The following is a 24,678-nucleotide window of genomic DNA, read 5'->3' as shown; positions in this document are numbered from 1 at the left end:
ATATCACCCACCACCCCATAACACTAGAAGAAAAACAGGATTGGTCCACTGTGTACATCTAGGGAAGAACTTGAGGCAGGCAGTGATGCCTACTGTTCGACCTGTCAGCTCTTGGTGTGGTTTCCACTGTCTTTTTGCTTCTGACCTCCCATTTTTTACCCTGTGCTGAGTTTTGTTTTTGCTGGCTTTAGGACTCTCGACACTTTAACACTGCTGACCAGTGCTAAAGTGCAAGCGCTCTCTATCTAAATTGTATTGGTGATTTGATTCTCCTTGATTGGCATATATGATTCACTAGTAAATCCCTAATACAGTGCACAGTGTGTGCCCAGAGCCTCTAAATCAAATGCTTAGAGTGGGCTGCAGCACTGATTGTGTCACCCACATGTGTCACCCTGCAAACATGTCCCAGACCTGCTACTGAAGTGTCTGTGTGTACAGTTTTAAACTGCCATTTCGACCTGGCAAGTGCACCTCCTTGCCAGGGCCAAATTGCCACTTTTACTACATGTAAGTCACCCATAAAGTAGGCCCAAGGCAGCCCCATGGGCAGGGTGCAGTGTATTTAAAACGGTAGGGCATGTACTGGGGTGCTTTGAATGACCTGATAGTTTAATACTGCTAAACTGGGTTTTCACTATTGCAAGGCCTATCTCTCCCATATGGTAACATGGGAATTGCCTTAAATATTATTTACATGTAATTTCCCATTGGGAGCAGATAGAGATATGGAGTATAGGGTCTCTGCGCTCACAATTAAAAAATACATCTTTTGGTGAAGTTGGCTTTTGAACTATGAGTTGAAAATGCCACTTTTCTTGCTTAACCATTCTGTGCCTCTGCCTGTTTGCTGAATACACGTCTGGGTCAGGATGACAGTTGGGCTGTTTGTGCATTCACTCTAGACAGTTACACAAAGGGCCTGTGTACCCTGATGCCCCATCACCAGGATGATGGATCTTCCTGATATAGAGTGGTAGGAGGAGCTGACACTTGCACCTGAATAGGGTAGTGCCTGTCCTCACACAAAGCTGTCTCGCACCCCCTGGAGTATGTCTGGGCCAGGGCAGTGAAAGACAGGGTCTTGTGCACTACAAAGACTTCTCTTTGAAGTTTGCCTCCTTCAAAGACAGAAAGGGGTATAAGTACTGGACTTCTGGCAACACATAGTTAGAATCCTTCTGGACTGAAGAAATTCTGCCAGGGAGAAGAGCTGGATGCTGTAAGTGGGACTGCCACTCTTCTGCTTTGTTGTGATGGCCTGCACCTTACTGCTTCTGTCCTGTGAGTGAAACGACTGGACTTTGCCTTCTACATCCTGCTTCCAAAAGTTCTCCAAGGGCTTATACTGTGCTTGCCTCCTATTAAGTCCCTGGGCCCTCTTGCTGAGAGTCCTGACTGGTCAAGCAGTGCCAAATCCAGTTCCTGGGCCCTTGGGAGTGAGTTCTGGTGCACCAAGGAAGAAACTAGTGCATCAACTTCCAGAATGACTTTGGAACTGGCGCTGCTTTCTGACTCTGCGCAGTACCCAGGAGTTATTCCTCTAAGGACAGTGACTGCACCCACTGTGACCAGGGCCTGTGGGGGTTTCCCATGGTATCTGACTGGTGTGCCAATTTCATATTGTTGCATATGAAAGCCATGTGGAAAGTGGATGGTGCTACCTACAAGTTCCCCACTCCTTACCAACCCTAAAGCAATGGGTTGGTTGAAAGGTCAAACCGAGCCCTGAAGGGTATGATTACGGGTCTCTCAGAACCCATGATGTGTAAGTGGGACCTTCTGTTACCATGCCTGGTTTTTGCCTACAGGGAGGTACTGCAGAAGGGGGGTGGCTTCAGCACTTTTGAGCTTCTGTATGGGCACCCTCTGTGAGGGCCTCTTAGTTTGGTGAAGGAGGGCTGGGAACAGGCGCCTAAGAAGCCTCCCAGGATGTATTCAGTTACATGCTGGTCTTCAGGAACCAGACAGCCCATTTCTAGAAACTTGTCCAGGACAATCTGGAAGCTAGCCAGGAGGTCATGAAATGTTGGTATGAACAGAATACCAGTCTGGTAGAGTTTCAGTCTAGCCAGAAAGTGTGGGTGATGTCCTCATTAGAGCCCTGTGCTCTCCAAATTCATTGGTCTGGGCCTTTTGAGGTGAAAGAATGCAACAGTAATTTCAACTACCTGACATACATTCCCCTAGGAAACCTTTGAGGGTCCTACACGTGAACCACTGAAAACTGCACTTTGAGAGGTCTGAGTTGACCATGCTCTTGCTCACAGATGATGGAGTGGAAGAGGAGAGTGACCCTCTCCCCAACCGCCTGTCTTCTAAAGAGCAGGATGGGTCAGTGGAGGGTTTGAACCTCTCCCCTACCCTAGAACAGCAGAGGGACTGTCACCAGTTACTGGGACAGTTCACCTCCATGTTCTCACTCATACCTGGAGTCACCCAATGGTGTACCCATGACATTGACACTGGGTACAGCTTGCCTGCTAAGCACAAGTCTTACAGGCTGACTGATAGAGTGAGGAACAGCTTCAAAGAGGAAGGGCCTGATTCAGAAAAGGTAAACTTACACTTTTGGTCTAAGTTTAGATAAAAAGTGTAAGTTTACGGTTTCCAGGTATGCACAAAGGTAAGTTACGAGTAGTATCTTTACATCCGTACTCGGGAGGATCACCTTCACTCAGGGCGGATCATCCGCACTCGGACCGGATCATCCACACTCAGGCCGGATGAGGCAAAAATGCAAAATGACACACCTGTGTAGGTGCCTACCATCCTCCACCCAGCTCCAGCTGGAACTTCTCTGCCCACACCCAACCCCAGTCTTGCTGCAAATATAAAAGCAAAGCTGCCACAAACAAACCCTTTCAGACCTTTCAACATGTCGCTGAATGTGTTTGTTGGTTTGCCTCCTGCTATGCAACAGGAATATTTGAGGAGAAGGAGGAGGAGGGTAGAGAGGATCTTCAGACAAAGGATAAACCTCTTTGGGATGTCCAGTCAAGATGTCATGGCCAGATACTGTTTTGCTGCTGACATCATCTTGGAGATGGTTTGTGAATGGGAGCAGGATCTTGACTCGTGACCTGCGCTCCCACTCCATGCCAGCCTATGTCAAGGTCCTCGCAGCTCTCTATTTCTTTGCTACAGGTTCATTCCAGAGGGTGACCGTGACCTTTTGGGCATCTCCCATGCAACCCACTGCCTGATGCCTGCATCAGGTGCTCACCTGCATCAAAAGGAGAGCCCATTGTCGCATACAAATGCCCCATACACTGGACAGAAGGCAAAGGGTGGCTAGGGATTTCTACCTCATTTCCTGTTTCCCATGTGTGCTGGGTGCAATTGATTGCACTCATGTGGCTCTGCAACCACCTCCCTACAATGCACACATCTTCGGCAACAGACACTGCTGGCAATCCATCAATGTGCAGGGTGTCTGTGATGCCAGTGGTAGCTTCATTGATGTGCATGCAGTGTTTCCAGGCAGTACCCATGACAGCTATGTTCTCCACAGGTCACCTCTATGCCCAGCGGATGGCAGCGGGAGAATTTGGCAACATGTGGATACTGGGTAAGTACCAAGCAGCACACAAGTATGATATGTATAATTGTGTTTGTATATGTGCACAACCATTAGACACCACTGCTCCTCATTTCACATTCACACCCCCAACAAATACAGTATGTACCATTTCACACTGCATGAACTGTACAGATGCATGGAGGACATTTACAAATATCACTCCATTTCCTCAGGTGACGCTGCATATGCACACTTCCCTCATCTCCTCACACCATACAAACATGCAAGCATTATACCTCAGCATAGGTACAATAGGGCACACAACATACACAAGACATCATTGAGTGCAGTTTTGGGCTACTGAAGTCAAGATTCAGGTGTCTTGACCGTACGGGGGTGGTGCTGCTGAACTCTCCTCAAGTTGTGAGCAAGATTATAGTGGCCTGCTGTGCTTTGAACAACATAGCATTAAATCATGGGTTACACATACTTCTGGACCTTCAGCTCCATCTGAATCTGGGCAGCTGGACCATTATACAAAACAGATGGCAGGGTATGCAGGTGCATGACCAGCTGGTTGACTCTTTTTTCACCTGAGCAACATGTTGTGTCATTGCCTTCACATGGTTTGCAGTCTGTTGTCGATGATGATTGGTGAACTATTAACACTCTGTCCACATATGCAATCCTGAGACTACTTTGTTAGCCATACATGATGTCTGTGTACAACAGCTGTTCCAGAGTCAAAAGATTGGCCTTGCAGTACGTCATGTGCATATGTCATGGCCTAGTGTGGACAAAGTCTCTTAGGGCTTCATTGGCTCTGGAGATCAAATGTCTGCATGTGTGAGACCTCCCTGGACAGTGTCACAAGAGGTCTCTGCTTCACAATGGGCCTCACCCATTAGGGTGAAGGTGCCACATCAGAGGGTGTGTTCCTGTAGCCAAATGGGACTTCCTGCTATGAGATTTTACAGTGTTATGATCGTACACCATGTGCAATGATTGAGGGTCCACTGCCACCAGTACATAGGTCACAGGCATGTCCAGACTGGCCAGGGGGGTTATTGGGCTTTTGTCACAGGGGCTAGAGGGGAGGGGGCAGGTCTCACTAGTGTTTTGGTTCAGAACTGGCACAGCAATATGTGCCACCACTTTCAAATCAGCAATCCTGCATGATCCTCACACTTGCGTTTACTGTTTCTGGGTTGGGGCTGGTGTGACAAACTTGCCAGTGCTGCTATGGCTTCCCCGTCTTACTCTGTACCTCTGGCCCTTTGTGTACTTGGCACTATGGGGGGTGATTCCAACTCTGGCGGGCGCCTACTGCCGCCCGCCAGGCGGAAACCGCCATTTGGCCGCCACGCGGCCAAAATTCTGTGGCCCCCATTCTGACATTCCCGCTGGGCCGGCGGGCGCTAACCAAGTTAGCGCCCGCCAGCCCAGCGGGAATGAGGCCGCAACACAGGAGCCGGCTCCGAATGGAGCCGGCGGTGTTGCGGCGGTGCGACGGGTGCAGTTGCACCCGTCGCGCTTTTCACTGTCTGCCATGCAGACAGTGAAAACCAGGCCGGGGCCCTGTTAGGGGGCCCCTGCACTGCCCATGCCAGAGGCATGGGCAGTGCAGGGGCCTCCAGGGGCCCCAGGACACACCTTACCGCCAGCCTCTTCCTGGCGGTGTAAACCGCCAGAAACAGGCTGGCGGTAAGGGGGTCATAATCCCCAGGGCAGCGCTGCTTGCAGCGCTGCCCTGGCGGATTATCACCGCCGGGGGGAAAACGGCAGGACACCGCCGTCCCCGGCGGTGCGACCGCGGCTTTACCGCCGCGGTCAGAATGGGAAATGAAGCACCGCCAGCCTGTTGGCGGTGCTTCCGTCATTCTTGCCCTGGCGGTCCAAGACCGCCAGGGTCAGAATGACCCCCTATGCGTCCTGGGACTGACATCACTACCTGCACCTGGTTTGGTGATACAGTACAGTTTACTTGGATGTAAGCAAGATATGTTGACCATATGTACCATAATGCAACGCAAAGGGACAAACTGTGCGTGCTGGGAAGTGCTGTAGTGTAGAGTGTATCTACAAAGTCTTTCCTTCCTCCCGTAGTATTCCAGCCCTTCCTACATGTTTGCATATGTCAAACTTTTAATAAAAAATTCCGATCTGATTTCAGATTCTACACCCCATAATCGAATGATACACTCTGCGTGCGGAGCGTACGATTCAGGTGCAGATAATCCACCTCACGCTCCGTGTGTGGAGCGCATGCTTCAGGTGCAGATAATCCACCCTCGGGCATAGAGTCTGGAGATGGCCGGAACCCAATGATATTCAACAGGAAATAACACAGAGGAAATGTAGGGCAGGAAGTCCATGACAGAGGTTGCAGACAGCCATTTTATGTCATTCTGAGTCATCCTCTGCTACAGACAGGATCCTCTGCCATCCTGCTGCTCTGTTCACCCTAACTTCCCCCAACATGGCTGAAGGCATACCCCCTTCCGTGAAAGGGAATTGAACATTTTAGCCGGGGCGGGTGTGTGGGGTGTGTTGGACAATTACCCTCAGCTTTATGGGGGGCCAGAGGAGCAGCTGAGTAATGCAGCACGTGCCAGGATTTGGGAGGGGATAGTGCAGCACTTCAGTGCAGTGAGAGTCTACCACCGGCGGGCCAGGACATGCCGCAAGCGCTGGGAGGACCTGGAATTTTGGGCCTCACTGAGGGCCCAAGAACTATTGGGACAATCCTCCCAGCCCCACATGCTCTGGCCTTGCCTCACACCACTGTACAGGAGGGTACTGAGGACAGCCTGGCTGACCCTCCATGCTCAGATGGAGGATTTGGAGCAACAGAGATCTGGTAAGTGCATTGCCCCCATACTGTGTCTGATATCATGGTGTAAGTGATGACAGAGCTGTACCAATGTGCATCACATGTCACCATGTGCACAATCCGGGCTATTGCTGTAGCAGTCATAAGGCAAATGCCCCATGGGATCACATTGGAAGCACTGATCAAAGTGCATCCTGAGACTTGCAGTGTCTTGAACACTAACACTACAGGGAACTGGCTATCATTCTTGCATATATGTGAAGAAATGCAATGCCAACACCATGACTGGTGAAGCAAGGGCCTTATCACTGCTGGGTGCAAAGGTTTATTCCAGACACTGTCCAGTGTGAGGTCAAGAGGTTACATGTCTTGTGTTGGGTGCTTTGACATGCATGCGTTTTGTGTGCCTCTCATGTCTCTTTTCACATTATCCTACCAATTGCTGCAGCAGTCATAAGGCCAATGCCCCATCGGATCACATTGGAAGCACTGACCAAATTGCATCCTGGGACTTGTAGTGTCCTGAATACTACAGGGGAAATAGCCATCACTCTTGCATTTATGTGAAGAAATGCAATGACAACACCATGGCTGTTAAAGCAAAGGCCTTATCACTGCTGGGTGCAATGGAAAGGGAATGGTCCAGACACAGTCCAGTGTGAGGTCAAGAGGTTATTGTGTCGGATGCTGTGACATGCATGGCTTTGTTGTGTGTATCATCAGTGTAAAGTATTATTTCATGTATCCTGGAGTAATGGTTCACTTTAGAATACTTGTCTCACACAAAATGGCACCAGCATTTCCAAGGTCAAACTAATGCACATGTCTTCACAACTGTGGCTCATATGTCTCAGGTAACATTTAGCTAGCTGAGCCACGTTTGGACATGTGCCAACTAGTGTACAGTACCAACAGGCAGTCTTGACCTGCCAAATAGAGCACATGCCATGTAGATTGGCTGATAGTTCCAGGGATCCTCCAGTACAAATACTGGCAGCTTAGCAAAGATCAGGAGCAAGGGCTGGTTTTTACACCTAAACCCATTCAAGCATGTATGTGGAATCAGACCATGCTACACAGCAGATGACATGCAATAGTTTGAGACTTTCAAGTCTGCACTTGACAGGGTGATCATAGACACATGGCTTTGTGGTGAACAGCTCCATCCAGACTGTGTTCCATTCCCACTTGGAGACTGACTTGTGAAGATGACTAGGTAGTGAGGACAGGAAACCCTTGGCTGAAATTACTTAGGTAATTTTGAACTTCTGTCCAATCATTCACACATACAGCTTTTATGGCTCTTGTGAATCTGGCCTAGATATTGAAATCTTGGTTAAGGTTAGGCTTTGTCACTACAGAAGGGTATACCACCCACAATTGTGACAGATGTCAACGTGTGAGTTATTTCTGGACATCTCAGGGGTAGTACACATACACTTGGGATCTAAGTCACCTTTAATTGGTCAGTGAGATAAAAGGAGAACAAAGTCAGCATTTGCTTCTTGTACTCATGTACCTTACCTTGATTTAAACACCAACTACATACTGTTCTCGATTCCATTACAGGGGAACCGGCTGGCCAGGAAGACCAGGGAGAGGACTGGGGACCGAAAACAGCTTCCTGGGGACGTTGGTGGGCACGGCCTCTTTCATCTACCAAAGAAGAGGAGGAGGAGGGACCTGTAACATCTGCATGCAGGGTGAGTGCGCCCACCCAGATGGTGTAAGGTGGGGGCCTTGAACTGCACACCTCTGGCAAGGGGCAGGATGTTGCCTCTCCCCTGGATAATGAAGAACTGGACCAGCTGGAAGTGTCCCCAGAGCAGGAAACATCAACACCTGGGCCTGCCTCTGACCCCTCCGTACAACATGAAGCCCCCAGTCCAACAGGGCACCCAGTTGCCACCCCTGCCACCAGTCCCCTCAGTCCCACAAGGAGCTCACATGTCCCTGACACCCAACATCCTTCTTGTTCCACCCAAAACCCTCCCTGTTTTGTGACCCCTGTTGCTGCATCCCAGGAAGGGATGGTGGCATCTGAGAGGGAGCTGGACAACCTCTCTCAGCTCCTACAGCAGTAGATTGATGAACAGTGTAGGACCTGAGAGGAGTTGACCCTTGGATTTAATCAATGCAACCATGACTTCCTTGGGTGCAGCTATGATCTCATCCATCTCAGCATCCCTCCCATACCACCGTCCATGTGTGACCCTGTAGATCCTCCCACTCTGTTTTCCCTATACCCCTCTTACCCCCTGTGCGTCTCAGTTCTGTGAGGTGTCAATTCCTCCAACGGCCAGCCAGGGGGAGGCCACCAAAGCAGAGGATCTGATTATCATCAAAAAGGATGACCAGAATGACATTTGAATGGACAGTACCCTTTGATTGGACTTTTTCCTGACCCCTTGTCCATAGGCTGATTTCCCTGATGTTTCCTGGCGTGTTTTTTTCCAACCCCCTCCATGTCCCCTGTCCCTACTCCATGAAGAGTAATATTTGATTTTGTTTCTTCCTTCCCAAAGGACAGTTTTTGTTAACTTCACAAGGATATTTATATAAGTATGGAAATATATGTCTGGAGTTGGTTAACTATGCCTTCCAAATGACACAACTGTACACATATGGGTCTAGTGATGAACATGTCTTACCCACATTGTTGACATATACATGGCCTACAGCCACATTTAGCATTTGAACATCATCAACTATTGTCCTACTCAGTTGAAATGTGAAATATGTCATCTATTTACATAGTGCTGTGCAAGCATAGGTTACAGTGCTTATGCGGGATCTCGCTTGCGTCTTCTCAGTTTTGGTGGTAAGGATCTTTGCGATGTGGCACATTTCCTGAAGTTCTCAGTTGTAGGTGGGTGTAGTTAGTGTCCTGTGTGGGGGTCTGCCTGGACAGGAGGTGTCACAGTCTGTCCAGTGTGGGGATCTGCCTGTACAGGGGGTATCAGAACCTATCCAGTGTAGGGGTCTACTTGGACAAAGAGTGTCTGAGCCTCTACAGTATGGGGTCTGCCTAGACAGGAGGTGTCTACCCCTGTCCAGTGTGTGGGTCTGCTTGGATAGGGGGTGCCTGAGCATGTACAGTATGGGGGTCTGCCTGGATGGGGGTGTCATAGCCTGTACAGTATGGGGGTTTGCCTGGACAGGGGATGTCTGATCCTGTCCAATGTGTGGGTCTGCCTGGAAAGGGGATGTCGGAGCCTATACGGTATGGGGGACTGCTTGGACAGGGGGTGTCAGAGCCTGTGCAGTATGGGGGTCTGCTTGGACAGGGGGGTATCATAGCCTGTACAGTGTGGAGGGCTGCCTGGACAAGGGGTGGTGTTCCGTGTACAGTGTGGGGGTCTGTCTGGACAGGGGATGGTGTTCCCTGTACAGTGTTGGGGTCTGCCTGGACAGGGGTGTCAGACCCTGTGTCAGGAAGAAGACGAGGCTGTGCAGTGGAGGGCATATGCAAGGAGAGTGTTCCCATTGTGGATTGTTGGGGCTCTGTACAGGTTTCCTAACCAGGGCCGTGGTGAGATGGTGCAGGTAGATGTGTTGGATTTTGTATCATCTTCAGTATTCCCTCCATCATCTTCACAGCCAATGCATGGTGTCTTGCACTCTCTTCCCCTTGTGTGGCCATGATGTCATTGAGCCTCTTCCCCATATCTTGCCAGGATCTATCCATTGTCTCCAACACCTGGGTCATTCTGTGCACCAACTGTAGGAGTTGGCACATGCAGTGAGGAAGACATATCGGACAATGTAGCCCCTATGTCACAAATGTCCTGCCTCAAATCTGACTGCTGCTGGAAAAAATCTTCTTCCCACTCTCTGACATATATATCTGCAAGCCCTCTCCGCCGGGCACGGCCTTGGATACGACCAGCAGGTCCACCAGCAGGGGGGTGGTGGCGAGTGAAAGGTTGTGAGGAGTAGATTTGTGCCTAGGAGCTACCTGCTCTTCACCAGGGCTGGCATGTCCCTTTGATGTTGGAGAGAAGGCCTGGGTGGCACTGCCTAGCAGTAAGGAACCAACGCCTCACCTCCCTGGTGGCAGTAAAGAACTGACGCTGCACTGGCTCCAGCAGCTCCTCACCTCCCCGACTCCGTGCAACATCTTTGTTTCTACATCATTTTCCAAGGTACCGTAGCTGCGGTCTACATGACTCTGTGACCGACCCCGCTCCCTTGCAGGTGGCACCAGACTGTTGGAAGCAAATCTGTCAAGCCGTTTTGATAGCCCCAGTTGGGGCTATTTTGTTTCTAAGCTCTATACCACATTTAGGGGCATATTTAAGATCCCCTAGTGCCTCCTGGCGCCACATTTGCATCTTTTTTTGGGCGCAAATGTGGCCTAATGGGGCCAAAAATGCTGTGCCAAATTTACAAAGTGGTGTAATACTTGCATTGCGCCACTTTGTAACCCCTGGGCCACATTATGCCTGCACCAGGCATAATGTATGCAAGGGGGGGCGTTCCGACGCTGGGGGTGGGCGTAAAAATGGTGCAAAGGAATCTGTGAGATTCCTATGTGCCATTTTTATCGGCATTTTTTAACGCCTGCTAAGCACAGCCATTAAAAAGAGGCTCCCATTGATTACAATGGGCCTCTGGGTGCTTTGCAGGATTAGCGTACTTATTTTTTATGCTAATCATGCAAAGCACTGAACTAGAGTAAAAAATAATGACACTAGTCACCCTCACTACCGTCATGGTGCACGTATTTTAAATACAGTGCTAGCGTTATGGCATTAGGGGGGCGCTCAGGGATGCAGGAAAAGTGGCGCTGCACTATGTGCAGCACCGCTTTTCATAAATCTGCCTGTTAATATTTGAACATTTGTATCTTTACTTGTGTGCGTTGGATTTTTGTCATTTTTGTCTTGTTTTACTCAGATAAATATTGCTTATTTTTCTAAACTGCTGTGGAGTACTTTTGTGGAGTTTTTACTGTGTTACTATATCTTTGTACTAATACTTTACACATTACCTCTGAGATAAGCATAACTGCTCAAGCCAAGCTACCAAAAGGGTGAGCAGTGGTTATCTAAGCTGTGTGACTCCCAGGGGTGGCTCCTCCACTATGGCGGAGGAGCGGAGGCCTCCCACCAGCAGCAGCTGCAGAACGTTTATGATAAAACCATAAAAACCTATGTTTATTAAGGTTTTGTCATAAAAGGAGCAGGGCCACGGGCGTGACAGAGAAGGAGTGCTGTGCTGTGGAGAGAGCAGGCACAGGCTCCCACTCTGCCACAGAGCACCCTGGATGGGCGCTCCGTCAAATCCTACAGCTGTTTTCCTGCTGCTAGCAACATGAAAGCAGCTGTAGGATTGGATGCAGGGCAGCCTGGGAGCCTGTGCCTGCAAGGAGGACAGCAGAGCAGAGCGGCACAGTGCGGCACGGTGAGACAGGTACGTTTTTAAAAATATATATTATATTTTGTTATTTTATTGCAAGCCCAATCCCTGCCCCTGCCACATGCTGCGCCACATGGCCCCTTTTCCCTCCCGTGAGCCGCCACTGGTGACTCCCTTACCCTGACTAGAGTGAGGGTCCCTACTTGGACAGGGTGCAAACCACGGCCAACTAGACCCCATTTCTAACACCTACTCTAATTCTCCCCCAAGGCCTCACCTACAGGCCTGATCCACAGGAAAGGTCTAGCAGGGACCAACATGTTAAGTTATTTTCGGGGTGTTGAGGATACTTTGGGCAAAATACATCATAGAAGCAGTCTCCACAATTTTCAACGTGATACCTGGACGCTGAATAACTCAGGGAACATAAGAAGATATGTGCGAAATTATGTAAGGATTTTGGAAAGGAAATAGATGTGAAACAGTTGCTGATTTTAAATAAGAATGCTACTGATTCATAAATTGCCTTGATTATCATGCACACATTATTATATCATATTTGTTACCCTATACGCCTGTAAGTCGGAAGAAAATGAGTCCAGGAAGACCAGGTTCTAGTTTGCTTAATGTTAAGGAAAAATGGTCTGCTCTGTGTGGCTTCTGGAGGGGAGTGTTAGGCCATATTTCAGAGATGAACCTTCTACAAGTGCTCGTTTGGCTAAAACTAGCATACAGCTTCAAATGTTCAAACTATCAATGTTTTGATAGATTATTCAACTTCTTTCACAATCCCCTATACAATGCCTAAATAGCTTATCCCTGAGCTCCCATTTTTTTTAAAATTTATGGAAAGAAATAAGGAAATTGATGTCCAAAGAAAGGTTATGTATAAACCAGGCATGAGTGAAATTTAAATTACAATGGTGTAATTGGGGTAATTTTAGGAATTTTACATAATGCCTGTTACATGAAATTCTTGAAATTATAGTGCTACTCCACTTTGCATAATTATGTGCCATTTGCTGTAAAAAAATGCCTTTTTTAAATGTGTCCTCCAACCAAAATTGTATGCAATGTGCCATTTTGTGCTAAAATATAATAGGAAATGATAAATTTGCATTTCGCATAATTAAGCCTAATTTTGCACTTTTTTGCTGAACTTTCGCATAACGACACAAAAGCAAATGCAACTAATTTTGCACACCCCAGTATAAACATTCAAATAGAAGGATTAAGATCATCACAATCTGGGGCGGTAAAACAGAAACCCTGGCCACTTCAGTGTTATTGAAGGAATTGCAGACGATTGCACAGCCCATTTTGCGATATAGAATGCCCTGGTGTACAGTTATGTCCACATTATCCCAAGGGAATGTTCTCTCATTTGCATGGGGTGGTGGCGTTCATGTGGGAATTCCTTTGGCCCTGGGCCTGTGCCATATTACAGGCAAGGCTGCCAGGGAAAAGAGTCCATCATCCAGTGCACTGATAGTAAGCCATATTTTAACTCAGGGTTCACCGTGAATCCCCCCACAGGAGGATTCAGTCTTAAACTGTCCTTTGCTCAATGTGCTGTGAGGTCTGTGTGTTGTAACACAGGCTGTCAGTTTCAAACAACCAGTCTGCCTTTCAGTACTGCACTGCACCCAGTACAGGACTAAGGGCCAGATGTACCAAAAATCCAAATTGCGACTTGCAATTTGCGAGTCCCTGCGACTCGCAAATTGCAAGTCGCAATTTGGTATGCAGAAAGGTGTCTCAGACACCTTCTGCAACTCGCAATGGGGTCGCAAAGACCCACCTCATTAATATTAATGAGGTGGGTCGCAGTTTGCGACCCCATTGCGAGTAGGGGCACTCACGGGGATGGTGGCCTGCTGGAGTCAGCAGACCACCATGTCCGTGACTGCTTTTTAATAAAGCAGTTTTTTTTTTTCTAAGTGCAGCCCGTTTTCCTTAAAGAAAAACGAGCTGCACTTTGAAAAAAAACCGAAACCTTTAGTTTCGGATTTTTTCAGGGCAGGTAGTGGTCCATTGGACCACTGCCTGCTCTGAAAAAATATTTATTTGTCCAGTCACAAAGGGGAAGGGGTCCCATGGGGACCCCTTCCCGTTTGCGACTGGGTTACCATCCACTTCAAGTGGATGGTAACTGCGATTTTTCAAATGGAATTGAATTGCGAGTCGCAAATAGGAAGGGAACACCCCTTCCTATTTGCGAGTCGGAAATGCATTTTGCGAGTCGGATCCGACTCGCAAAATGCATTTCTGAATACCGGTGAGGCTTTTGCGCCTCACAAACGGCGTTTTTCGCCGCTTGCGACTCGCAAACGCTTTGGTAAATCTGGCCCTAAATTCTTCCCTGCGCTAGGGTCAGCACTCTCCCTGTATACTCTGGGGCACTAATTGAGGGTGCACCTGGCGCCTATATATATATGACATTTTACATAATATGGTACCTGGTGTGCAATAGGATAACCTGGTTGAGAAGAGGTAGACAATTGAAATATATACTTTGGTTTACTCCCAATCTGCTAACTCCCATATCAGTAGTGGCTATACGAGATTAGGGACACATGAAGCATAAATGTACGCAAAGGGGCTTGCGTACACACCATATCCTTTTGCCCAGAGGCCCTTTGACCCCTTGCGGAGGACAACATGGGATATTTACCCTAATCTGCCCTTCACTGTGGGGCTTCATTGCCCACAAGACAGCATGGATTATTTCTCTATATAAAATGTAAATGGAGTTTGAGGCGGGCATTCCTGGCATGGGGCCAGACCATGCCCATTATGTATAGTACATGATTGAGTGGATAAACCCAATTTACCCTCTCTCGGTGGCTGCAACAGCCACGAGGCACAAGGAACATATGAAACTTATATGAGTTGCATTGGGGACACCTCCTCCTTGAATTGGGTTGCAATCAGCACTCTCCTTTTTACAGAGAACCGCTTTTGGCTCCTCTGGGGTATTCAGGTTGAAGAGCTTATCCGTAAATTATAGCGGACTTGCATGAGAGCCACCCTTATACCCTTGTCAAGCAGGCAAGAGTCTTTGGCTTCACTTGGGAGGCAACGTGGTGGTGGGAGGGTTGTCCTAATGTGTCCACTGTCAAGGGGAATTAAATACCTACCTGACATCAAGGGATTATTTTTGCTTCTAATAAAGGTTTGTGGAGCAGGGTGCAACCCCTCCTGAAAGGGGCCCATACTGCTATCTCCTTGAATAGAATCCCTTGTTGTCTATGGCATGTTACTTTTAAGAATGCCGCATTCTCCGAGGCTTCCTGGTTCTAAGGTAACAACACTATGTTAGTCCACAATTGACTTATCACTGGCCAAATAAATGGGGTTTAAGAGTTTATTGAACCAAAGGAGCTTGAATTGTGTACGGCGATACAATGACAGGGAGTTCTATGATTTTGCAGCTGCAAAAGAGAAGGGTCTGTCACCAAACCGTGAAGAACGTCTATTGTATAAAGGAGTTTAGATCTTAGATCTCTTCTAAGGCACTGACATGTAAAATGATTCCCCAGAAAATCAAAGACCTGTTGCTAGAGGGCTCGATATGTAATTGTCATCTCTTTGAAAAGGCTTCCCTGCTTAATGGGTATCTAATGATAATGAAGTATTGCATGGCTTATATGGGCACAGTTCCAGGTCGTAGTGCATTCTGGACCAGTTGCTGGCTTGTGAGTAATTCCGGAGAGACAAGGTAAATAGGGTTGCCATAATACACTTTTTATTGGATGAGAACATTCACCACAGATATATGACACTGATTCTCAATTTATGGAAGAAGGGTTTGTAGGTATTTTAATTATCAGTAACAGGTTTTTGCTACATTAGCAAGTTGATCTTTAAGTGATGCATCGTTGCTAATATTGATTCCAAGATTGTAAACTGTAATAGTCGGGCTGGGACAGGCCTGCATTTCCAATGGCAGTCTAGCGAACTGTGAAAAGACTACACGTTAGATGTGCGAAGCAACTCAATTTTGGATGGCTTTAATTTCAGAAAATTCTTTGACGTCTAGTATCTGATTAAATGAAGGCAGATTTTCATACAAGGCCTTGGGATATTGGAACAGTTCAGTATTTTCTGAACTCTACAGATGAGCTAAGTGTTGTCAGCATACCTACAGAGAAGCGCTTGTACAAGGTGCAGTGCTGTTGCCAAGGGACGCATATAGGCATTGAATAACAGAGGGGACAATAAAGATCCTTGTACTACACCAAATTGTAATAATTTGGGTGTGGCGTGGTAAGGGTGTCATTATACAATGCTCTCTGTTTTGTAAAAATGTTCTTATGATCTTATTAATCGAATGCTGGACTGCCAATACCTATCTCCTGACGTTTAGAGACAGTCTCTGTGTGGTCTATGGTGTTGAATACTACACATAGGTCCAACAACACCAAGCTGCAACCTTCACCAAGGTCAGTTGCTTTCTTAGGCCATGCACTATTGAGATAGTAACTAACCCAATACTTCTGGCAAGGCAAAACCCACTCTAAGGAGAGTCAAGAAAAACTGCAAAAATGCAAAATCTCCTAGTTACGTGAGACTGTCGATAAATCCCTAGATTCACTATTAATAGAGTGACCCCTTCATAGTAAAGTAAACTTTGTTGGAACTTGAACAGGACGTAAGTAAAGTAAAGGTTCTGTGGAAGTGGGCATTTCACCAAAACATCAAAGAACATTGCAGAACTTACTGTGGCATTTCATATGAGGCATTTTGAGTATGTGGTTTACATCTACAAGCCCCTCTGATCTCATTCCAATTGGTCTGATCCTAGGCCTTCAGCCATCATTAAAACCTAGACTTCATCGATATTTCTGTCTATTCGTGCCCTCCTAGTTTCCTCTTGTTCTTTTGAAGCTTTACAATAGCCGGCAACCCAGCCTTCCTAACACATATTTCTCTGTTGTCTATTACTGCTGTTCTGTGCCTAGCAGGGAATCAATCAATCAATCAATCAATCAACCAATTTCTTAAGCGCACTACTCACCCGGTAGGGTCTCAAGGCACCGGGGGTGGGGAGGTTACTGCTCGAAAAGCCAAGTTTTGAGGTGCTTTCTGAAGGTTAGGAGGTCCTGGGTCTTGCGTAGGTTGGTGGGGAGGGAGTGCCAGGTTTTGGGGGCGAGGTGGGAGAAGGATCTGCAGCCGGAGGTGGTGCGTTGGATGCGGGGGACTGTGGCGAGGGCGAGGTCGGCGGAGCGGAGCTGTCAAGTTGTTTTTTGGAAGTTGATTCGTTTGTTGAGGTAGGCCGGTCTGGTGTTGTGGAGGGCTTTGTGAGTGTGGACAAGGATTTTGAAAATTATCCTTTTGTTGATGGCCAGTCAGTGCAGGGATCTGAGGTGGGCAGAGATGTGTTTGTGGCGAGGGAGGTTGAGGATGAGACGTGCGGCTGCGTTTTGGATGCACTGGAGTTTTCTCTAAAGCTTGGCTGTGGTCCCCGCGTAGAGGGCGGTGCCATAGTCCAGTCTGCTGCTTATGAGGGCGTGGGTGACCGTTCTTCTTGTTTCTAAAGGAATCCATTTGAAAGTCTTGCGTAGCATGCGGAGGGTGTTGAAGCAAGAGGATGATATGGCGTTGATTTGCTGAGTCATGGAGGGAGATGAGTCCAGTATGATGCCGAGATTGCGTGCATGGGTGGTGGGTGTGGTCCAAGGGTGGTAGGCCACCAGGAGTAGTTCCATGCTGTTTTGTTGGGACCGAAGATGATGATCTCAGTTTTTTCTGAGTTCAATTTGAGGTGGCTTGCTTTCATCCAGTTAGTGATGGCGAGGAGTCCAGCGTGTAGGTTATTCTTGGCGGTAGATGGGTTCCTCATGAGGGAGATGATGAGCTGGGTGTCGTCAGCGTATGAAATGATGGTGAGGCTGTGGGGGCGGATTATGTTGGCAAGTGGTGCCATGTAGATATTATAAAGGGAAGTCCTCTTTCCTCTAACTTTAGGTTGCAGTCACCTGTGGATTCATGAAAGAGAATGCCTGACTGTTCTGCAGCTCCTACATGCAAAGATTAGGTGGGCTGCATGCCTGCAGCTGAGGAACTAAATACACTACATTAATATGGAGTTACAAACACTCATATAAGTCTTACAGTTTTACTTGTTAAAGGAAACACACACTGAAAAATCAATTAGGGACTTCCCAATGCACAGAATCAACATACCTGCATTCTATTCTAACGAAATAAACAAAGAACATCCCAAAAAAGTGCAAGTTCTCACACAGGGTTACCAATAGAGATTACTATTATAAGTATATAAGGCTACAGTATCTACTAGCTAGTCATACATTATTATCTGCAGAAGACATCTGTCAAAGGTTTAGAAGATAAGAAATCATAAATTAATATTCAGCATGCACATACAATAGCTACAGGTTTGAAATTGAAATCAACATGGTGCCAACATTACCAAATGAAAACTGCAATGATATTTTTAAAATGTGTTTTGAAGATTATTGACAAATTGAACTTGACATATAATAATGTTAATTTGAATACAACAGATTACAATGCTATGAATAAAAGTAAAGTATGGAAAAAGTATAATTATGTGCAGAGTGTATAAATGGGGTGCTGTAGTGTTTCTGAATTACATACTCTGTGACAAACAGGCTAGAAGTCACTTGAGCGGTGGAGAATATTATTGAATCAATACTACAGACAAATGAAAAAAAAATAAGCCATAAATGCAAGCTATATTAGAGAAGTGGTATAATGCATGTCGTTTGAGTAAAGATGAAGATAGATATTGTAAAATGTGAATTCAGGTTCCCAGTAATTTACTTTTTACCAAATATACATGTATAGGGGAGAGACATCTGTCAAGAACACCCACTGAAGTGACGTTTGGACCCCTTGCAGACAATCATTCAGAGTAAGTAGATGTATACTTAGCACCATTGATAGAGATGGCAACTTCTTGTACTAAAGCTAAGACAACTGGCAAGCTGAGAACTGTCAATTCTAGAACAGTTGCAATTTAAATGTACAGCAGTTGATGGAGTATGGCAGACTGGTTGGCTGTTGTGCTTCTGTTAAAAGAATAAATTGTATCTTGATTTCAGCACACCGTGAGATTCCCGTTTATTCATATTTGGCAAAGAGTAGGACACACAGGAGCAGACCAATGTGGTATGTTAGCCCCTGGCAGTTGTTTTTTATGCTAGAGGGAGCCATTGAAGATAGTGGGACAGCAGGGTGAAATAGTGCTTGAAGGAGGACAGACCTTTAACAGAGCTGAGAAAATGCAGCAGAGATGGAAAACTAAAGCGGTGCAAGACGGCTCAAGAACGATTCACCTCACTGTAGTAGCCAGCGCATGTGTGCAGAGATGTAGGACCTAGGCAGTCTGCCAGAATCAGGCATGTACATCAAGTGCAGGCTACTTCAAGATGTCAAGTGGATGTAAAATCAAAGCAATGGCCAACCTGAATGTTCCAATTTATTGAGTGTTGTGCACTAAATGTATTTTGTTGAATTGCAAAACAGCATAATTAGCATCTTTATCAGCTACTAATTTCTTGAGGATTTATCATTCCCATCTTGATTCCTGCTGTAGGAAGCATATTGGCACTGACTGTTTCTTGAACTCAAGGTATTTTTCCATTGACCATTGTTTGGCCTGCTTTTGAAAGTATGTGATTTTGTAAGTGCATTGATTGTATTACTTATCTTTCCTGCGACCAGGTGTAGTTCTATTGGGTGACTAGTACTGGTACACTAACATCAACATTATTAAATAGGATCATTAATTTCTGGAAAGGCTAGTATCCCTATACTACCTTTCTTTCTTCAAACAGTGGGGGGACTTCAATTGGAATGGGAATTTTGGTATCTAGTTTTTCTTGTCTATGTTTAAGCTATGGAAAGAGAAGAATGATCACCTCAAAGACAATTATTGCTTCTTAAGCACTGTTTAGGATGAGCTGGCCTTAAGGAATATAAGAATTACCACCTCTGGAAAATACAGGGAATATTGATTGATGTGTGTATGCTGTGAGATAATTAGCTATGAGATAGGAAGGCAACTTAATATAGTGATGGAAATATTTCCATGTTAATCATGTGCACAGAAGGAGGATGTGACTACTGAAGAGTCTGTGTCAGTTTTGCAAGCACTGGCTCGATTGTGTGAATTTGAAACAATAACTTATGATTAGGTGTTAAGGGATCAGGTGATAAAAACTAAAAACAAGAAAGTGCTGGAAATATTTTGGGTGGGAACTGATTTGACTTTAAGTGTCAACATTGACATTGCAGGTGTTGAACAATCATAGACATTTGTTCAGGAAACTAGGGGCCAATTCACACAAAAAATCTGCAGTCACTATGAATAGAAATGCCTTTTCAGCAGAGATTTAACGCACATGTGAATGCTAAAATCAGTTGTATCAATGAAGAAAGAGAAAACATATCTGATTTTAATTCCATTGTGGTACTGTGGGAGACAGAGAGGAACATATGATTCTTTCCAAATGTGTAATATAAGGGGATGGCAAAGCTTTATTAATGATGGCTGTCTCCTGAGTTTGTTCGGTATTATTGGTATCTTCTTTATATTGAAGGCATGAAGTGAAAATGATATGCTTTTACCTGATGCACAATCTAATGGAATACTGGCCACAAAGGTAATTTGATAGGATAATATTTGGGCAAGTATGGAGTTTGTGGGCTGAACTAAGGTAATATTTATGTTGCCAACAAATGTGATCCAATTCTGGGTTGGCCACACCAACAGGAGATGTGCATTAGAATAGACCCCAATACCAATTCACCTGGGTATTCTGAGGGTGAGGATAAGGAAGGGGATCTGTTTGGATCTGTGTTAAGACAAGAATTCTCTGAAGTGTTTGGGGAAGTGTTGGGAAAGTTTGGTTGATCCAAACATAAAAAGATATTGAAAGACAATGCAATACCAGTTGAACATAAAGTCTGTAATGTACTTTTTACATATAGAGGAAAACTTAAGGAATTGATGGATGATTTATAATCAAAGAAAATAATTGTGCCAATACAGTCCTCATCATGGGTTTCTCAAGTGGTAATCTCATTAAAGGTCTCAGAAGAATTGAAACTATTCATGGATTTATGAAGTTTCAATATGGAAATTTGGTTAGGTAGACATTGTCTTCCAAATCTGTATCAAATGGTGTCTACTTTAGCCGGTGCATTAGTGTTCTACACTGTATTTTGTGAGTGAATACCATCAAGTCAGACTGGAAGAGGGGTCTAGGCACTTAACCACTGACCCCTGAAGAAATGTTTCAATTTTAAAAAATGCATTTGAGCCTGGTGAATGCTGTCAGTCCTTCAACACTTGGGGCCAGATGTAGAAAGAAATGATTTTGCGAATCGCAAATTGTGAGTCGGGGCGACTCGCAATTTGCGAGTCGCAAAACCATATGCAGAATGGTGTCCCTGACACCATCTGTGAATCGCAAGGGGGTCGCAAAGACCCACCTCGTTAATATTAATGAGGTGGGTCGCAATTTGCGACCCCCTTGCGATTCCCTGCACTCACAGGGATGGTGGCCTGCTGGAGACAGCAGACCACCAGGTCTGTGACTGCTTTTTTAATAAAGCAGTTTTTTTTTTTTTGTATTGCAGCCCGTTTTCCTTAAAGGAAAACAAGTTGCAATACCCTCGAGAAAATGAAACCATTTGGTTTCATTTTTTCAGAGCAGGCAGTGGCCCGTTGGACCACTGCCTGCTCTGAAAAAATATTTCTGGCAACATTCACAAAGGGGAAGGGGTCCCCTGGGGACCCCTTCCCTTTTGCAAATGAGTTAGCACCCACTTCACATGGGTGCTAACTGAAAACTGCTTTGCGACCGCGTTCGCGGTCTCAAAGCAATTCTGCATTGCGGTGCGAATCGCAAATAGGAAGGGGAACACCCCTTCCTATTTGCGAGTCGCATTCCCATTTTGTGAATCGGTCGGTACCGACTCGCAAAATGGGAATGTGCATCGCGATGTGCGTTTTGCAAGGCGCAAACTGCAAATTTCGCAGTTTGCGCCATGCAAAACACGTTGTACATCTGGCCCTTAATGAAGGAAACATTGAGAGGAGTGAGTGGTGTGGTTGCTTTCCAGGTATATTGGTTTTTGAGAAGAACTATCAGGGCCATCACAAGAATGTATTTTGTCTGACTTTGAGATTGACAAAGTGCACATTCAGGTGTCATGAGTTGGAATAATTAGGCACTAAACGACCAATGAAGGGATTAGGTTTACGCAGAATCAAACTAAGGTGAGTATGGAAACACTAACACCCAAATTCAAAGTGCAAATCATGTCCTTCCTAGCTCTAATGAAATTTTATTTGAAATTAAGAATCATGCCAGCAAGATCAATTGATAGAGACCTTTGTTGAAGAAAAATAATATTATTTGTGTGGGAACAGGATCAACAATGAACTTTTGAGAGATTGAATTCTGAAATGGGGAATGTGCTGTTTTTTAAGTCATTTGAGATTGGCAAGGAATGTATGGCGGCAGCAGATGCAAGTAATTGTGGCTTAGAATTGCAGCAGAATGAAGGAGATACATGGGTAGTTTCTGATTCCTCTTGAACATTAAAGCAGTCTTGTAGGAAAGTAGCCTCTTTCTAGCCTTGTTACCCCCACTTTTGGCCTGTTTATGAGTATATGTCAGGGTGTTTTCACTGTCTCACTGGGATCCTGCTAGCCAGGGCCCAGTGCTCATAGTGAAAACCCTATGTTGTCAGTGTGTTTGTTATGTGTCACTGGGATCCTGCTAGCCAGGACCCCAGTGCTCATAAATTTGTGGCCTATATGTATTCCCTGTGTGGTGCCTAACTATCTCACTGAGGCTCTGCTAAACAGAACCTCAGTGGTTATGCTCTCTCTGCTTTCCAAGTTTGTCACTAACAGGCTAGTGACTAAATTTACCAATTCACATTGGCATACTGGTACACCCATAAAATTCCCTTGTATATGGTACTGAGGTACCCAGTGTATTGGGGTTCCAGGAGATCCCTTTGGGCTGCAGCATTTCTTTTGCCACCCATATGGAGCTCTGACAATTCTTACACAGGCCTGCCAGTGCAGCCTGCGTGAAATAACGTCCACGTTATTTCACAGCCATTTACCACTGCACATAAGTAACTTATAAGTCACCTATATGTCTAACCTTCACCTGGTGAAGGTTGGGTGCAAAGTTACTTAGTGTGTGGGCACCCTGGCACTAGCCAAGGTGCCCCCACATCGTTCAGGGCAAATTCCCCAGACTTTGTGAGTGCGGGGACACCATTACGCGCGTGCACTATACATAGGTCACTACCTATGTATAGCGTCACAATGGGAACTACGAACATGGCCATGTAACATGTCTAAGATCATGGAATTGTCACCCCAATACCATTCTGGTATTGGGGGGACAATTCCATGATCTCCTGGGTCTCTAGCACAGAACCTGGGTACTGCCAAACTGCCTTTTCAGGGTTTGCACTGCAGCCGCTGCTGCTGCCAACCCCTCAGACAGGTTTCTGCCCTCCTGGGGTCCAGGCAGCCCTGGCCCAGGAAGGCAGAACAAAGGATTTCCTCTGAGAGAGGGTGTTACACCCTCTCCCTTTGGAAATAGATGTGAAGGCTGGGGAGGAGTAGCCTCCCCCAGCCTCTGGAAATGCTTTAATGGGCACAGATGGTGCCCATCTCTGCATAAGCCAGTCTACACCGGTTCAGGGATGCCCCAGCCCTGCTCTGGCGCGAAACTGGACAAAGGAAAGGCGAGTGACCACTTCCCTGACCTGCACCTCCCAGGGGTGGTGCCCAGAGCTCCTCCAGTGTGTACCAGACCTCTGCCATCTTGGAAACAGAGGTGTTGGGGGCACACTGGACTGCTCTGAGTGGCCAGTGCCAGCAGGTGACATCAGAGGCTCCTTCTGATAGGCTCTTACCTCTCTTGGTAGCCAATCCTCCTTCCTTGGTAGCCAAACCTCATTTTCTGGCTATTTAGGGTCTCTGCTTTGGGGAATTCTTCAGATAACGAATGCAAGAGCTCACCAGAGTTCCTCTGCATCTCCCTCTTCACCTTCTTCCAAACGATAGACCGCTGACTGCTCAGGACGCCTGCAAAACCACAACAAAGTAGCAAGATGACTACTAGCAACATTGTAGCGCCTCATCCTGCCGGCTTTCTTGACTGTTTCCAGGTGGTGCATGCTCTGGGGGTAGCCTGCCTTCACCCTGCACCAGAAGCTCTTAAGAAATCTCCTGTGGGTCGACGGAATCTTCCCCCTGCTAACGCAGGCACCAAGAGACTGCATCACTGGTCCTCTGGGTCCCCTCTCATCCTGATGAGCGTGGTCCCTGGAACTCAGCAACTCTGTCCAAGTGACTCCCACCATCCAGTGACTCTTCAGTCCAAGTTTGGTGGAGGTAAGTCCTTGCCCCCCCCACGCTAGACTGCATTGCTGGGTATCGCGTGATTTGCAGCTGCTCCGGCTCCTGTGCACTCTTCCAAGATTTCCTTTGTGCACAGCCAAGCCTGGGTCCCCGGCACTCCTTCCTGCAGTGCACAACCTTCTGAGTTGTCCTCCGGCGTCGTGGGACTCCCTTTTGTGACTTCGCCTGGACTCCGGTTCACTTTCCTTCCAAGTGCCTGTTCAGGTACTTTTGCGGGTGCTGCCTGCTTCTGTGAGGGCTCCCTGAGTTGCTGGGTGCCCCCTCTGTCTCCTCCTCCTCCAAGTGGTGACATCCTGGTCCCTCCTGGGCCACAGCAGCACCCAAAAACCTCTATCGCAACCCTTGCAGCTAGCAAGGCTTGTTTGCAGTCTTTCTGCATGGGAACACCTCTACAAGCTTCATCGCAACGTGGGACATCCATCCTCCAAAGGAGAAGTTCCTAGTCCTCTTCTTTCTTGCAGAACTCCAAGCTTCTTCCAACAGGTGGCAGCTTCCTTGCACCCTCAGCTG

Source organism: Pleurodeles waltl, chromosome 5 (assembly GCF_031143425.1).
Source record: "Pleurodeles waltl isolate 20211129_DDA chromosome 5, aPleWal1.hap1.20221129, whole genome shotgun sequence".
In the NCBI taxonomy this organism is placed as follows: Eukaryota; Metazoa; Chordata; class Amphibia; order Caudata; family Salamandridae; genus Pleurodeles; species Pleurodeles waltl.
The sequence above is the reverse complement of the archived record's forward strand: the minus strand, read 5'-3'. Positions refer to the sequence as shown.